Below are 17,570 nucleotides of genomic sequence, written 5' to 3' on the forward strand. Positions count from 1 at the left end.
GAAATTCTGTGGCTTCACATGACCAAGTAGCGTGAACATGCACTAATCATGGGTGTCTTTGGCAAATGACAGGAGAGTCAATCTGTGGGTTAAGAGGACCATGTGAGTTTAACCGACAAACAACCCTCTCTTACCTATTCATCTTATACTAGCTACCACACTACTGAAACCTAAGTTCACTCCATTCGGCTGATTTATGATGCTGCAAATGCAGCAGTTTCCGCGCAAGCCTTCAGGCGTGCCGGAAACATTGGTTAAGAAGCATCGGACAGCAATCATCCCGATCGGATACAATGATTGACATCTCCTGCTAGTGGCCGATTGGCCGTGAATCTGCAGGGGGTGGCATTGCACACGCATTTCACAAAAAATGCTTGTGCAATGATAAATGCAGACAGCGTATGCTGTCGGCATTTATCGATGTCGGGCGGACATGATCCGCTACAGCAGATCATGTCCTCCTGAACATGATCCGCTACAGCAGATCATGTCCTCCTGAACACGATAAATCAGCACTGGATGGTGCAGCGTGTACTGCCACCCAATGCACATAGGAGTGTCCAATGATCCAAACTCGCAACGCTATACCCGCAAAGAACCAACAACTAGTTAAAGTGAATGTAAAATTTGATGCTAAAGTGCCCGGTTTTTAAAAATTCGATTAAAAACAGGTGCACTTTAATTCATCAAAATTTACATTTCACTTGTGTTGTGAAAAAATACTTACCTTTTAAACTTGATAGCCGCTCCAGCTTCCCCCGGTCGTCGCAAGCCATTTCTGATGTCAGAAATGATGGATGGGTCATCCTCCAATCACGGCTTCCCCCTGGTCTGATTCAACGCCATGATTGGAGGAAGCCGGATTCCTCATTTTAGACCCAGGAAGAGGCTTTGCGACAGGTGGAGAAAGCTGGAGCGGCTGTCAAGCTTAAATGGGAAGTATTTTTTCACAACATGAGTGAAATGTAAATTTTGATGAATTAAAGTGCCCCTATTTTTAATCGAAGTTTTAAGAACTGGGCACTTTAGCATCAAAATTTACATTCACTTTAACACTGCAACAAACAATATTCAAAAAACGTCAACACAGTATAACCTGTAATACCCAAATAAATTCAACCAATCCATATATATATATATATATATATATATATCTTCTCCAAAAAGCAGGCAACTCACTGGTCTATGTAGTAAAACTTAGAATTTATTATGTCAGTTTAAAAAACAAACGTTTCGGCACTGCATTGTGCCTTTGTCAATGTTATACAGAAAAGTACAAGGACAGAGTGCACCCTAGTACCCCGGATCAGTGAACAAACATTTAAAAACAACCCCCTTAAATAGAAGGAGACAACATTACCCCACTACGACTTTGCCGCCAAAGCATTTGCATGTTCATCCAATTAGCTAGACGATACGTCACGCTGGCACGCTAGCCGTGCCTAGCGTGATGACGCATAGCACGGCGTTGTTATGACAACGTCCCAAGCGTTGCATCAGTATACAAGTCAAATAATAGGAGATCACCAGTAGACAGTCTGCGCATGTTCAGAACCAACCGTATTCATGAAGCGCATCGGTTGCTCTAGGCAACCAGTGTAAACCTGTCAACCTGGCGGATGAAAACCGCTCTAGGTGTCTCATATTATGTGGCTAAGGCGGGTACTCAAGGAATATTAGATCTTATCAGCCTAGCAAATCGCACAACTCACATGATAAAAATCTATCCAATAAGAATACATGCAAATGTAAATATGTTATGCTACTGAAATGCAAGTCTGCAAGATGTATAATACTTAATTGTCTAAGAATTATATGCAACAACGTGTGTTAAAAAGTATATGTACAGAAAAGAATATTAATAGATTTAAATATACATCAAGCCCATGGAGTACGGTAGTAACCATAACAGTGAGGTGTTCACTAGCTCAAGCCAGATGGACATAGGCATCGATTTCAATAGAAAGGGCTGAAATCCAAAGTGGTATTGAGTCCTTTTGGGGTCATAGTTCCCAACTTATGAATCCACCTGCTCTCGCATTGGAGTAATTTTTTACCCCTGTCACCACCCCTTGGATTTGGTGGGACATGGTCAATCAACATTGATCTAATGCTTGACACTGGATGTTTGTAGTTTGCACAGTGGCGTGCCACCGGTTGGTCCGAGTCACCATCTTTCAGTGCTTCCCGTATGGCATGGCGATGGTTTGCCATCCTGTCGCGGAAGGAAGTTATTGTTTTACCGATGTAAATGAGGGAACACGGACAGGACAACATGTAGATCACATAGGTGCTGGTGCAGCTGAGGCGATGGTTTATTTTAAACCTTTGGTTCTTATGGGGGTGTTGGAAAGACTCCCCTTTACACATGCTGTTGCACGTTGTACAGCTCCCACAAGGGAAGCAACCTTTTTTGGATGTCTTGAGCCATGTTTCCTTTTTGTAGTGGTTAACAGGATCTGCTTTAACCAAGATGTCCCTCAGGTTCCTTGCTCTGCGATAGACCACCCTTGGAGCGTTCAACTTCTGAAACGGTAACATGGGGTCTGTCCCCACCACTGGCCAATGGCGACGTGCTGCATTGGCTAGGCGGTCACAACCAGGTGTGTATGTGGTGATCAAGTTCAGTTGTTCAGACTGTTCCCTTTTAGGAACCCTGGTGTCCTGTAAAGTGTCCGTGCATAGCAATTTCTCCTGTATCTCACAGATGTCAGTCATGGGATAACCCCTTTTGTTCAATTTCAAGCACATTTCTTTAACTTGGGTGACCTGTGAACACCTTTCACTGTTGTTTCTCAGTGCTCTAGTGAGCTGGGAGGTGAGAATACCCTTTTTCTGGTGTCCCGGGTGAAAGCTGCTGGCATGCAACAAAGAGTTGCGATCTGTGGGCTTAGAGTACAATTTAGTACCAAATCGACAGCCATCAGCATCACTCACCTTGAACAAATTGAGATCCAGAAAATTAACATTATCTAAGCTGTATTCCAGCTTAAAACGAATAGGGCTAGCCATGAGGTTCAAATGTGACACCCACCCACGCAAAGACACTTCATCGCCTCTCCATATCAAGAGAACATCATCGATGTAGCGTGTGTAAAAAGTCACCAATGGATGTTCAAAAGGCTTCATGAGCTCCTGTTCATACCATGACATGTAAATATTTGCGTAAGTGGGTGCCACATTGGACCCCATGGCTGTGCCGGCTATCTGGAGGTAATAGCAGTCCTCAAATTTAAAATAATTCTTCTCCAGGCAAATAGTCAATAATTCACACAAGAACTCAATAGGGGGACCACTGTAATGAATATTGTTAGTCACCATGGACCTGACCGCCTCGACCCCCCCAACGTGGGGGATCACCGTGTAGAGGCTATCTACGTCCATGGTGACCAGGATGTCATCCTGTCTAAGATCAACAAAATCAGTGAGTCTCCTCAGCAGGCAAGGCGAATCTTGTAAATAAGCCTTTGTGTTTTTGACAATATCCTGTAGGAAAGAGTCAACAAAAATGGCAATGTTGGTTAATACCGAGCCCCGGGCAGACACAATGGGTCTGCCTGGGGGGTTCACTAAAGTTTTGTGAACCTTAGGCAGTAGATATAGTACAGGGACTATAGGGTGTTCAGTGGTTAGAAACAGCAATTCTTTTTCAGTAATGAAACCAGCCTCCAAGCTACATTGTAGAAAAATATCAATTGCCTTTTTATATATTTGTGTTGGATTCCCTCTCAATTTGACATAGGTTTCAGTGTCAGCCAGTTGTCTTAAGGCTTCACTGCGGTAGTCAGTATAATCAAGAACCACAATGGAACCACCCTTATCTGCAGGACGCACAATGACTGTTCTATCCTTGCTCAACTCATTCAGTGCTTGCCTTTCAGCAGTGCTGAGATTAGGGTAGGGAGCAATCTGAGATTCATCATTGATATTGTGAGTGAGTAACCTCGTATAGTTCCTAATAGAGGGGTGGGTATTTGGTGGTTCAAAAGCTGACTTTTTCTTATGTAGATCAGGTGAATAAGCCTGTTCTCTGAAGTGGTCCTTAAGCTTGAGTTGTCGTTGAAACCTATGGATATCGACCAATCTCTCAAAAGGATCAGTGTGGGGAGTTGGGACAAAGGATAAGCCATGATTCAATAACGAAATCTCAGCCACACTGAGTGGTCTACTGCTGAGATTAAAAACAATATCTATTTCTTTCTCACTTGTTTTTGCTTTGCATTTGTGACCTCCCCTACGGGTCTTGAATTTCCTTGGCCTTTTTTCGCCATATGTTGTATTGGAGGTTTTAGGGTGGACCTTGTAGCTACCCCTAAAAAAGGTTGTTGGCTATTCTCAGTGGGCCCTTCATTATCTTTAGTTGTTTCACTTTCAGAGGAATCCCCTCCGCTACTGTCCACAATACTTAAGGTATTCTTGGATCTGTAATTTCTGCGACGTCTGAACGGCACTTCGTCTTTGCCATATAACCACTTGTACACCCGCCTTTCCCTGTAGTCATTTTCCACACTATTAACCTTTTTATTTTTGAAAGCAATTAAATCATTACGGTATTTATTAACCAAACCATCTAATTTGTTGACCCAGTCCTGGCTAGTGTCACTGTTTAAAATGTGGAGACTCTGCGTCTTTATGGTGTCCAATTCAGATTTAATCTTGACCTCTAGTCTGGTGACCTCCTCTATAACTAAGAGAATGAGGTCATATGAACATTTGTTCAAAATTGAACACCATCTTTTGCAGAACTCCACATTTTGTCTCCCAAGGGTAGGTATGTTTTTCACCCTGAACCCCCTGGGTATAAATTTCTTCCTAAAATAGCCTGATAAGAACACTGCATGTAAGTGATAGTCAACCTCCTTCCTGCGCAAATTGAGTAATTTGTGGTATATATTAATAGGTGTCTCACCTCCCAGCTCACAAGTTTCATCTGAGACCAGAATCCTGTCTGCATCATCGTCAGTGAATGCTAGGGGATCTGTATTGAAGTCCTCCTCATTGTATGCTGTATCCGTAATAGCTGCAGCCTCCGCCATCACAATAAAAAGACAAAAGTGGGGATATGTTGAAAACTTAAAACCAATAGAGCAAATGTGTAAAATGATCCTGAGTAGATGCAACACTGTACACAGCCAAGTCCACAGTTCGTGTGTAATATCACAGCGGAGTGCTAATCCCAAAAGCCATAAGGCCAAAACACAAAGTCCTAGATAGGATAGCACAATCTTACTGAAGTAATGCCACGGTGCTCTGCTACAAACATAACAATCTTCTCCAAAAAGCAGGCAACTCACTGGTCTATGTAGTAAAACTTAGAATTTATTATGTCAGTTTAAAAAACAAACGTTTCGGCACTGCATTGTGCCTTTGTCAATGTTATACAGAAAAGTACAAGGACAGAGTGCACCCTAGTACCCCGGATCAGTGAACAAACATTTAAAAACAACCCCCTTAAATAGAAGGAGACAACATTACCCCACTACGACTTTGCCGCCAAAGCATTTGCATGTTCATCCAATTAGCTAGACGATACGTCACGCTGGCACGCTAGCCGTGCCTAGCGTGATGACGCATAGCACGGCGTTGTTATGACAACGTCCCAAGCGTTGCATCAGTATACAAGTCAAATAATAGGAGATCACCAGGAGACAGTCTGCGCATGTTCAGAACCAACCGTATTCATGAAGCGCATCGGTTGCTCTAGGCAACCAGTGTAAACCTGTCAACCTGGCGGATGAAAACCGCTCTAGGTGTCTCATATTATGTGGCTAAGGCGGGTACTCAAGGAATATTAGATCTTATCAGCCTAGCAAATCGCACAACTCACATGATAAAAATCTATCCAATAAGAATACATGCAAATGTAAATATGTTATGCTACTGAAATGCAAGTCTGCAAGATGTATAATACTTAATTGTCTAAGAATTATATGCAACAACGTGTGTTAAAAAGTATATGTACAGAAAAGAATATTAATAGATTTAAATATACATCAAGCCCATGGAGTACGGTAGTAACCATAACAGTGAGGTGTTCACTAGCTCAAGCCAGATGGACATAGGCATCGATTTCAATAGAAAGGGCTGAAATCCAAAGTGGTATTGAGTCCTTTTGGGGTCATAGTTCCCAACTTATGAATCCACCTGCTCTCGCATTGGAGTAATTTTTTACCCCTGTCACCACCCCTTGGATTTGGTGGGACATGGTCAATCAACATTGATCTAATGCTTGACACTGGATGTTTGTAGTTTGCACAGTGGCGTGCCACCGGTTGGTCCGAGTCACCATCTTTCAGTGCTTCCCGTATGGCATGGCGATGGTTTGCCATCCTGTCGCGGAAGGAAGTTATTGTTTTACCGATGTAAATGAGGGAACACGGACAGGACAACATGTAGATCACATAGGTGCTGGTGCAGCTGAGGCGATGGTTTATTTTAAACCTTTGGTTCTTATGGGGGTGTTGGAAAGACTCCCCTTTACACATGCTGTTGCACGTTGTACAGCTCCCACAAGGGAAGCAACCTTTTTTGGATGTCTTGAGCCATGTTTCCTTTTTGTAGTGGTTAACAGGATCTGCTTTAACCAAGATGTCCCTCAGGTTCCTTGCTCTGCGATAGACCACCCTTGGAGCGTTCAACTTCTGAAACGGTAACATGGGGTCTGTCCCCACCACTGGCCAATGGCGACGTGCTGCATTGGCTAGGCGGTCACAACCAGGTGTGTATGTGGTGATCAAGTTCAGTTGTTCAGACTGTTCCCTTTTAGGAACCCTGGTGTCCTGTAAAGTGTCCGTGCATAGCAATTTCTCCTGTATCTCACAGATGTCAGTCATGGGATAACCCCTTTTGTTCAATTTCAAGCACATTTCTTTAACTTGGGTGACCTGTGAACACCTTTCACTGTTGTTTCTCAGTGCTCTAGTGAGCTGGGAGGTGAGAATACCCTTTTTCTGGTGTCCCGGGTGAAAGCTGCTGGCATGCAACAAAGAGTTGCGATCTGTGGGCTTAGAGTACAATTTAGTACCAAATCGACAGCCATCAGCATCACTCACCTTGAACAAATTGAGATCCAGAAAATTAACATTATCTAAGCTGTATTCCAGCTTAAAACGAATAGGGCTAGCCATGAGGTTCAAATGTGACACCCACCCACGCAAAGACACTTCATCGCCTCTCCATATCAAGAGAACATCATCGATGTAGCGTGTGTAAAAAGTCACCAATGGATGTTCAAAAGGCTTCATGAGCTCCTGTTCATACCATGACATGTAAATATTTGCGTAAGTGGGTGCCACATTGGACCCCATGGCTGTGCCGGCTATCTGGAGGTAATAGCAGTCCTCAAATTTAAAATAATTCTTCTCCAGGCAAATAGTCAATAATTCACACAAGAACTCAATAGGGGGACCACTGTAATGAATATTGTTAGTCACCATGGACCTGACCGCCTCGACCCCCCCAACGTGGGGGATCACCGTGTAGAGGCTATCTACGTCCATGGTGACCAGGATGTCATCCTGTCTAAGATCAACAAAATCAGTGAGTCTCCTCAGCAGGCAAGGCGAATCTTGTAAATAAGCCTTTGTGTTTTTGACAATATCCTGTAGGAAAGAGTCAACAAAAATGGCAATGTTGGTTAATACCGAGCCCCGGGCAGACACAATGGGTCTGCCTGGGGGGTTCACTAAAGTTTTGTGAACCTTAGGCAGTAGATATAGTACAGGGACTATAGGGTGTTCAGTGGTTAGAAACAGCAATTCTTTTTCAGTAATGAAACCAGCCTCCAAGCTACATTGTAGAAAAATATCAATTGCCTTTTTATATATTTGTGTTGGATTCCCTCTCAATTTGACATAGGTTTCAGTGTCAGCCAGTTGTCTTAAGGCTTCACTGCGGTAGTCAGTATAATCAAGAACCACAATGGAACCACCCTTATCTGCAGGACGCACAATGACTGTTCTATCCTTGCTCAACTCATTCAGTGCTTGCCTTTCAGCAGTGCTGAGATTAGGGTAGGGAGCAATCTGAGATTCATCATTGATATTGTGAGTGAGTAACCTCGTATAGTTCCTAATAGAGGGGTGGGTATTTGGTGGTTCAAAAGCTGACTTTTTCTTATGTAGATCAGGTGAATAAGCCTGTTCTCTGAAGTGGTCCTTAAGCTTGAGTTGTCGTTGAAACCTATGGATATCGACCAATCTCTCAAAAGGATCAGTGTGGGGAGTTGGGACAAAGGATAAGCCATGATTCAATAACGAAATCTCAGCCACACTGAGTGGTCTACTGCTGAGATTAAAAACAATATCTATTTCTTTCTCACTTGTTTTTGCTTTGCATTTGTGACCTCCCCTACGGGTCTTGAATTTCCTTGGCCTTTTTTCGCCATATGTTGTATTGGAGGTTTTAGGGTGGACCTTGTAGCTACCCCCTAAAAAAGGTTGTTGGCTATTCTCAGTGGGCCCTTCATTATCTTTAGTTGTTTCACTTTCAGAGGAATCCCCTCCGCTACTGTCCACAATACTTAAGGTATTCTTGGATCTGTAATTTCTGCGACGTCTGAACGGCACTTCGTCTTTGCCATATAACCACTTGTACACCCGCCTTTCCCTGTAGTCATTTTCCACACTATTAACCTTTTTATTTTTGAAAGCAATTAAATCATTACGGTATTTATTAACCAAACCATCTAATTTGTTGACCCAGTCCTGGCTAGTGTCACTGTTTAAAATGTGGAGACTCTGCGTCTTTATGGTGTCCAATTCAGATTTAATCTTGACCTCTAGTCTGGTGACCTCCTCTATAACTAAGAGAATGAGGTCATATGAACATTTGTTCAAAATTGAACACCATCTTTTGCAGAACTCCACATTTTGTCTCCCAAGGGTAGGTATGTTTTTCACCCTGAACCCCCTGGGTATAAATTTCTTCCTAAAATAGCCTGATAAGAACACTGCATGTAAGTGATAGTCAACCTCCTTCCTGCGCAAATTGAGTAATTTGTGGTATATATTAATAGGTGTCTCACCTCCCAGCTCACAAGTTTCATCTGAGACCAGAATCCTGTCTGCATCATCGTCAGTGAATGCTAGGGGATCTGTATTGAAGTCCTCCTCATTGTATGCTGTATCCGTAATAGCTGCAGCCTCCGCCATCACAATAAAAAGACAAAAGTGGGGATATGTTGAAAACTTAAAACCAATAGAGCAAATGTGTAAAATGATCCTGAGTAGATGCAACACTGTACACAGCCAAGTCCACAGTTCGTGTGTAATATCACAGCGGAGTGCTAATCCCAAAAGCCATAAGGCCAAAACACAAAGTCCTAGATAGGATAGCACAATCTTACTGAAGTAATGCCACGGTGCTCTGCTACAAACATAACAATCTTCTCCAAAAAGCAGGCAACTCACTGGTCTATGTAGTAAAACTTAGAATTTATTATGTCAGTTTAAAAAACAAACGTTTCGGCACTGCATTGTGCCTTTGTCAATGTTATACAGAAAAGTACAAGGACAGAGTGCACCCTAGTACCCCGGATCAGTGAACAAACATTTAAAAACAACCCCCTTAAATAGAAGGAGACAACATTACCCCACTACGACTTTGCCGCCAAAGCATTTGCATGTTCATCCAATTAGCTAGACGATACGTCACGCTGGCACGCTAGCCGTGCCTAGCGTGATGACGCATAGCACGGCGTTGTTATGACAACGTCCCAAGCGTTGCATCAGTATACAAGTCAAATAATAGGAGATCACCAGGAGACAGTCTGCGCATGTTCAGAACCAACCGTATTCATGAAGCGCATCGGTTGCTCTAGGCAACCAGTGTAAACCTGTCAACCTGGCGGATGAAAACCGCTCTAGGTGTCTCATATTATGTGGCTAAGGCGGGTACTCAAGGAATATTAGATCTTATCAGCCTAGCAAATCGCACAACTCACATGATAAAAATCTATCCAATAAGAATACATGCAAATGTAAATATGTTATGCTACTGAAATGCAAGTCTGCAAGATGTATAATACTTAATTGTCTAAGAATTATATGCAACAACGTGTGTTAAAAAGTATATGTACAGAAAAGAATATTAATAGATTTAAATATACATCAAGCCCATGGAGTACGGTAGTAACCATAACAGTGAGGTGTTCACTAGCTCAAGCCAGATGGACATAGGCATCGATTTCAATAGAAAGGGCTGAAATCCAAAGTGGTATTGAGTCCTTTTGGGGTCATAGTTCCCAACTTATGAATCCACCTGCTCTCGCATTGGAGTAATTTTTTACCCCTGTCACCACCCCTTGGATTTGGTGGGACATGGTCAATCAACATTGATCTAATGCTTGACACTGGATGTTTGTAGTTTGCACAGTGGCGTGCCACCGGTTGGTCCGAGTCACCATCTTTCAGTGCTTCCCGTATGGCATGGCGATGGTTTGCCATCCTGTCGCGGAAGGAAGTTATTGTTTTACCGATGTAAATGAGGGAACACGGACAGGACAACATGTAGATCACATAGGTGCTGGTGCAGCTGAGGCGATGGTTTATTTTAAACCTTTGGTTCTTATGGGGGTGTTGGAAAGACTCCCCTTTACACATGCTGTTGCACGTTGTACAGCTCCCACAAGGGAAGCAACCTTTTTTGGATGTCTTGAGCCATGTTTCCTTTTTGTAGTGGTTAACAGGATCTGCTTTAACCAAGATGTCCCTCAGGTTCCTTGCTCTGCGATAGACCACCCTTGGAGCATTCAACTTCTGAAACGGTAACATGGGGTCTGTCCCCACCACTGGCCAATGGCGACGTGCTGCATTGGCTAGGCGGTCACAACCAGGTGTGTATGTGGTGATCAAGTTCAGTTGTTCAGACTGTTCCCTTTTAGGAACCCTGGTGTCCTATAAAGTGTCCGTGCATAGCAATTTCTCCTGTATCTCACAGATGTCAGTCATGGGATAACCCCTTTTGTTCAATTTCAAGCCCATTTCTTTAACTTGGGTGACCTGTGAACACCTTTCACTGTTGTTTCTCAGTGCTCTAGTGAGCTGGGAGGTGAGAATACCCTTTTTCTGGTGTCCCGGGTGAAAGCTGCTGGCATGCAACAAAGAGTTGCGATCTGTGGGCTTAGAGTACAATTTAGTACCAAATCGACAGCCATCAGCATCACTCACCTTGAACAAATTGAGATCCAGAAAATTAACATTATCTAAGCTGTATTCCAGCTTAAAACGAATAGGGCTAGCCATGAGGTTCAAATAGCAGCTTTCACCCGGGACACCAGAAAAAGGGTATTCTCACCTCCCAGCTCACTAGAGCACTGAGAAACAACAGTGAAAGGTGTTCACAGGTCACCCAAGTTAAAGAAATGGGCTTGAAATTGAACAAAAGGGGTTATCCCATGACTGACATCTGTGAGATACAGGAGAAATTGCTATGCACGGACACTTTACAGGACACCAGGGTTCCTAAAAGGGAACAGTCTGAACAACTGAACTTGATCACCACATACACACCTGGTTGTGACCGCCTAGCCAATGCAGCACGTCGCCATTGGCCAGTGGTGGGGACAGACCCCATGTTACCGTTTCAGAAGTTGAACGCTCCAAGGGTGGTCTATCGCAGAGCAAGGAACCTGAGGGACATCTTGGTTAAAGCAGATCCTGTTAACCACTACAAAAAGGAAACATGGCTCAAGACATCCAAAAAAGGTTGCTTCCCTTGTGGGAGCTGTACAACGTGCAACAGCATGTGTAAAGGGGAGTCTTTCCAACACCCCCATAAGAACCAAAGGTTTAAAATAAACCATCGCCTCAGCTGCACCAGCACCTATGTGATCTACATGTTGTCCTGTCCGTGTTCCCTCATTTACATCGGTAAAACAATAACTTCCTTCCGCGACAGGATGGCAAACCATCGCCATGCCATACGGGAAGCACTGAAAGATGGTGACTCGGACCAACCGGTGGCACGCCACTGTGCAAACTACAAACATCCAGTGTCAAGCATTAGATCAATGTTGATTGACCATGTCCCACCAAATCCAAGGGGTGGTGACAGGAGTAAAAAATTACTCCAATGCGAGAGCAGGTGGATTCATAAGTTGGGAACTATGACCCCAAAAGGACTCAATACCACTTTGGATTTCAGCCCTTTCTATTGAAATCGATGCCTATGTCCATCTGGCTTGAGCTAGTGAACACCTCACTGTTATGGTTACTACCGTACTCCATGGGCTTGATGTATATTTAAATCTATTAATATTCTTTTCTGTACATATACTTTTTAACACACGTTGTTGCATATAATTCTTAGACAATTAAGTATTATACATCTTGCAGACTTGCATTTCAGTAGCATAACATATTTACATTTGCATGTATTCTTATTGGATAGATTTTTATCATGTGAGTTGTGCGATTTGCTAGGCTGATAAGATCTAATATTCCTTGAGTACCCGCCTTAGCCACATAATATGAGACACCTAGAGCGGTTTTCATCCGCCAGGTTGACAGGTTTACACTGGTTGCCTAGAGCAACCGATGCGCTTCATGAATACGGTTGGTTCTGAACATGCGCAGACTGTCTCCTGGTGATCTCCTATTATTTGACTTGTATACTGATGCAACGCTTGGGACGTTGTCATAACAACGCCGTGCTATGCGTCATCACGCTAGGCACGGCTAGCGTGCCAGCGTGACGTATCGTCTAGCTAATTGGATGAACATGCAAATGCTTTGGCGGCAAAGTCGTAGTGGGGTAATGTTGTCTCCTTCTATTTAAGGGGGTTGTTTTTAAATGTTTGTTCACTGATCCGGGGTACTAGGGTGCACTCTGTCCTTGTACTTTTCTGTATAACATTGACAAAGGCACAATGCAGTGCCGAAACGTTTGTTTTTTAAACTGACATAATAAATTCTAAGTTTTACTACATAGACCAGTGAGTTGCCTGCTTTTTGGAGAAGATTGTTATGTTTGTAGCAGAGCACCGTGGCATTACTTCAGTAAGATTGTGCTATCCTATCTAGGACTTTGTGTTTTGGCCTTATGGCTTTTGGGATTAGCACTCCGCTGTGATATTACACACGAACTGTGGACTTGGCTGTGTACAGTGTTGCATCTACTCAGGATCATTTTACACATTTGCTCTATTGGTTTTAAGTTTTCAACATATCCCCACTTTTGTCTTTTTATTGTGATGGCGGAGGCTGCAGCTATTACGGATACAGCATACAATGAGGAGGACTTCAATACAGATCCCCTAGCATTCACTGACGATGATGCAGACAGGATTCTGGTCTCAGATGAAACTTGTGAGCTGGGAGGTGAGACACCTATTAATATATACCACAAATTACTCAATTTGCGCAGGAAGGAGGTTGACTATCACTTACATGCAGTGTTCTTATCAGGCTATTTTAGGAAGAAATTTATACCCAGGGGGTTCAGGGTGAAAAACATACCTACCCTTGGGAGACAAAATGTGGAGTTCTGCAAAAGATGGTGTTCAATTTTGAACAAATGTTCATATGACCTCATTCTCTTAGTTATAGAGGAGGTCACCAGACTAGAGGTCAAGATTAAATCTGAATTGGACACCATAAAGACGCAGAGTCTCCACATTTTAAACAGTGACACTAGCCAGGACTGGGTCAACAAATTAGATGGTTTGGTTAATAAATACCGTAATGATTTAATTGCTTTCAAAAATAAAAAGGTTAATAGTGTGGAAAATGACTACAGGGAAAGGCGGGTGTACAAGTGGTTATATGGCAAAGACGAAGTGCCGTTCAGACGTCGCAGAAATTACAGATCCAAGAATACCTTAAGTATTGTGGACAGTAGCGGAGGGGATTCCTCTGAAAGTGAAACAACTAAAGATAATGAAGGGCCCACTGAGAATAGCCAACAACCTTTTTTAGGGGTAGCTACAAGGTCCACCCTAAAACCTCCAATACAACATATGGCGAAAAAAGGCCAAGGAAATTCAAGACCCGTAGGGGAGGTCACAAATGCAAAGCAAAAACAAGTGAGAAAGAAATAGATATTGTTTTTAATCTCAGCAGTAGACCACTCAGTGTGGCTGAGATTTCGTTATTGAATCATGGCTTATCCTTTGTCCCAACTCCCCACACTGATCCTTTTGAGAGATTGGTCGATATCCATAGGTTTCAACGACAACTCAAGCTTAAGGACCACTTCAGAGAACAGGCTTATTCACCTGATCTACATAAGAAAAAGTCAGCTTTTGAACCACCAAATACCCACCCCTCTATTAGGAACTATACGAGGTTACTCACTCACAATATCAATGATGAATCTCAGATTGCTCCCTACCCTAATCTCAGCACTGCTGAAAGGCAAGCACTGAATGAGTTGAGCAAGGATAGAACAGTCATTGTGCGTCCTGCAGATAAGGGTGGTTCCATTGTGGTTCTTGATTATACTGACTACCGCAGTGAAGCCTTAAGACAACTGGCTGACACTGAAACCTATGTCAAATTGAGAGGGAATCCAACACAAATATATAAAAAGGCAATTGATATTTTTCTACAATGTAGCTTGGAGGCTGGTTTCATTACTGAAAAAGAATTGCTGTTTCTAACCACTGAACACCCTATAGTCCCTGTACTATATCTACTGCCTAAGGTTCACAAAACTTTAGTGAACCCCCCGGGCAGACACAATGGGTCTGCCTGGGGGCTCGGTATTAACCAACATTGCCATTTTTGTTGACTCTTTCCTACAGGATATTGTCAAAAACACAAAGGCTTATTTACAAGATTCGCCTTGCCTGCTGAGGAGACTCACTGATTTTGTTGATCTTAGACAGGATGACATCCTGGTCACCATGGACGTAGATAGCCTCTACACGGTGATCCCCCACGTTGGGGGGGTCGAGGCGGTCAGGTCCATGGTGACTAACAATATTCATTACAGTGGTCCCCCTATTGAGTTCTTGTGTGAATTATTGACTATTTGCCTGGAGAAGAATTATTTTAAATTTGAGGACTGCTATTACCTCCAGATAGCCGGCACAGCCATGGGGTCCAATGTGGCACCCACTTACGCAAATATTTACATGTCATGGTATGAACAGGAGCTCATGAAGCCTTTTGAACATCCATTGGTGACTTTTTACACACGCTACATCGATGATGTTCTCTTGATATGGAGAGGCGATGAAGTGTCTTTGCGTGGGTGGGTGTCACATTTGAACCTCATGGCTAGCCCTATTCGTTTTAAGCTGGAATACAGCTTAGATAATGTTAATTTTCTGGATCTCAATTTGTTCAAGGTGAGTGATGCTGATGGCTGTCGATTTGGTACTAAATTGTACTCTAAGCCCACAGATCGCAACTCTTTGTTGCATGCCAGCAGCTTTCACCCGGGACACCAGAAAAAGGGTATTCTCACCTCCCAGCTCACTAGAGCACTGAGAAACAACAGTGAAAGGTGTTCACAGGTCACCCAAGTTAAAGAAATGGGCTTGAAATTGAACAAAAGGGGTTATCCCATGACTGACATCTGTGAGATACAGGAGAAATTGCTATGCACGGACACTTTACAGGACACCAGGGTTCCTAAAAGGGAACAGTCTGAACAACTGAACTTGATCACCACATACACACCTGGTTGTGACCGCCTAGCCAATGCAGCACGTCGCCATTGGCCAGTGGTGGGGACAGACCCCATGTTACCGTTTCAGAAGTTGAACGCTCCAAGGGTGGTCTATCGCAGAGCAAGGAACCTGAGGGACATCTTGGTTAAAGCAGATCCTGTTAACCACTACAAAAAGGAAACATGGCTCAAGACATCCAAAAAAGGTTGCTTCCCTTGTGGGAGCTGTACAACGTGCAACAGCATGTGTAAAGGGGAGTCTTTCCAACACCCCCATAAGAACCAAAGGTTTAAAATAAACCATCGCCTCAGCTGCACCAGCACCTATGTGATCTACATGTTGTCCTGTCCGTGTTCCCTCATTTACATCGGTAAAACAATAACTTCCTTCCGCGACAGGATGGCAAACCATCGCCATGCCATACGGGAAGCACTGAAAGATGGTGACTCGGACCAACCGGTGGCACGCCACTGTGCAAACTACAAACATCCAGTGTCAAGCATTAGATCAATGTTGATTGACCATGTCCCACCAAATCCAAGGGGTGGTGACAGGGGTAAAAAATTACTCCAATGCGAGAGCAGGTGGATTCATAAGTTGGGAACTATGACCCCAAAAGGACTCAATACCACTTTGGATTTCAGCCCTTTCTATTGAAATCGATGCCTATGTCCATCTGGCTTGAGCTAGTGAACACCTCACTGTTATGGTTACTACCGTACTCCATGGGCTTGATGTATATTTAAATCTATTAATATTCTTTTCTGTACATATACTTTTTAACACACGTTGTTGCATATAATTCTTAGACAATTAAGTATTATACATCTTGCAGACTTGCATTTCAGTAGCATAACATATTTACATTTGCATGTATTCTTATTGGATAGATTTTTATCATGTGAGTTGTGCGATTTGCTAGGCTGATAAGATCTAATATTCCTTGAGTACCCGCCTTAGCCACATAATATGAGACACCTAGAGCGGTTTTCATCCGCCAGGTTGACAGGTTTACACTGGTTGCCTAGAGCAACCGATGCGCTTCATGAATACGGTTGGTTCTGAACATGCGCAGACTGTCTCCTGGTGATCTCCTATTATTTGACTTGTATACTGATGCAACGCTTGGGACGTTGTCATAACAACGCCGTGCTATGCGTCATCACGCTAGGCACGGCTAGCGTGCCAGCGTGACGTATCGTCTAGCTAATTGGGATGAACATGCAAATGCTTTGGCGGCAAAGTCGTAGTGGGGTAATGTTGTCTCCTTCTATTTAAGGGGGTTGTTTTTTAAATGTTTGTTCACTGATCCGGGGGTACTAGGGTGCACTCTGTCCTTGTACTTTTCTGTATAACATTGACAAAGGCACAATGCAGTGCCGAAACGTTTGTTTTTTAAACTGACATAATAAATTCTAAGTTTTACTACATAGACCAGTGAGTTGCCTGCTTTTTGGAGAAGATTGTTATGTTTGTAGCAGAGCACCGTGGCATTACTTCAGTAAGATTGTGCTATCCTATCTAGGACTTTATATATATATATATATTATATATATTATATATATATATATATATATATATATATAAATTTATATATATTATATATATATATATATATATATATATATATATATATATATATATATATATATATAAAATCAATGAATAGGTGCACTCCATGAGACTGTGTATAACTGCCGTGGTGCTGCATATAAGTAATAGCGTATCCAGTTTAACTCAAGCAGAAAAAACAGATGCTGCACTTACCGGTCTTGTAGCAAACAAATCCTTTAATGTTGTAGTTAACAATCCATCACATGAACACAAATACCCCCAAACGTTACAGTACCCTCCTGGTACCTTTATCAATGGATGTGTAATAGTTCCCCAGCAAAACGATCCTAATAACTGTGACCCATATCATCCCATTTATACACCTAGCGTGCCCCTTATT

This window comes from Bombina bombina, chromosome 1, assembly GCF_027579735.1.
Source record: "Bombina bombina isolate aBomBom1 chromosome 1, aBomBom1.pri, whole genome shotgun sequence".
In the NCBI taxonomy this organism is placed as follows: Eukaryota; Metazoa; Chordata; class Amphibia; order Anura; family Bombinatoridae; genus Bombina; species Bombina bombina.